The following is a 1,385-nucleotide window of genomic DNA, read 5'->3' as shown; positions in this document are numbered from 1 at the left end:
GAGCTTCGCCACGTCTTTCAAGTCATGGAGCTCCTTCCTACCCATGGTCGAGTTCGCCATCAACAACGCGGAACACGCGTCGACGGGGCTTACGCCATTCTATATCAACTGCGGTCGCCACCCCCGTGTACCTGCACTCCTTGGGTTGGAACGCTCGATGGCCCTAGGTGAAGCCAGTGGCGACGACGACTCGACCAACAGCGCTGATCCCAGCGGCACCGAGGTCGCTGGTACTACCGGTCGTGAGAGTGCTCACGACGCCGACTCCACGCTGGTGAATGGAGTCACCACACGGCTTGGAGCCCGAGACACTACACGAGGAATGCGCACACGCGCCGCCACGAGGGTGACACCAGCGAGACCAACCGAGACAACTGCGCGTGGGTCGCGTGCGCGTGTCGCCACGCGGGCGACACCTTTAGATATGGCCACTTGGACCAGTCGGACACTGATCAACCCGAGTCAGCGTCGTCGTGCAATTGCGTATCACGAGCCAACGGGCACGGCTGATGTCGCCGCGTCACCTCCAGCGAACTTCGACCCCAACCCGGAGCCGCAGTCGAGTGACACTGCGGCGGTCAACAAGTTCCTTGATCAGCGCCAGTCAGTTATACGGTATGTTCGGGACGCCATCGCACTGGCTGTTGACCGACAGAAGGAGAATGCCGACCGTCGCGGTCGCAAGAAGATGGAGAAGTTTGCCGTCGGCGACCGTGTGTTACTATCTACGGCTGGCATCCAACCTACTCTGGTGACAAACCTAGGCGCGAACAAGCTCGCGCCACGATTTATTGGGCCGTTCAACGTATTAAAGGTTTTGGGTGACGCTTACACACTACAGCTACCGACAGCGCTACGACTACACCCTACCTTCTACGTTGGCCGGCTGCGGCGCTACTACCCTGCGACTACCCCGAGCGACGCTCCTGACTCTCGCGCTCCAGCACTTCCAGACGACGCGCCATCCGATCCAGACGCTGCGCGATCGCAGCGTCCTGTCCGCGATTCTCCGTTTGAGCGGGACGGCCCCGCTCCTCTCGTCGATGGTGCTGGTAATATTCGCCACGTGGTCGAGGCCATTCTCCAGCACGATGATGCCCGTGCTGCCCCTCGTTCCGGCCGTCGGAGTCGCGGTGGTCGTCACCGCGACGACTCTGTCCCCAGTTACCGCCAGTATCTCGTTCGCTGGCTTGGCCCCATGCCGGATAGCTGGGAGCCCCGTGCGATCCTTCTTGCCGACGTTCCGGACTGCGTGGCGGCGTACGAGGCAAGCCTTGGAGAGGGGGCAAGTCCTCCGGACGGCGCGGCGCCACGCCGCGCCTAGACGCATGAAGCGAAGCTTCGAATTTTCCAGAGTCTCTTCGTACGTGAAGTCTTCAGTGTCC

Source organism: Phytophthora parasitica (assembly GCF_000247585.1).
Source record: "Phytophthora parasitica INRA-310 unplaced genomic scaffold supercont2.6, whole genome shotgun sequence".
Lineage (NCBI taxonomy): Eukaryota > Oomycota > Peronosporomycetes > Peronosporales > Peronosporaceae > Phytophthora > Phytophthora nicotianae.
The sequence above is the reverse complement of the archived record's forward strand: the minus strand, read 5'-3'. Positions refer to the sequence as shown.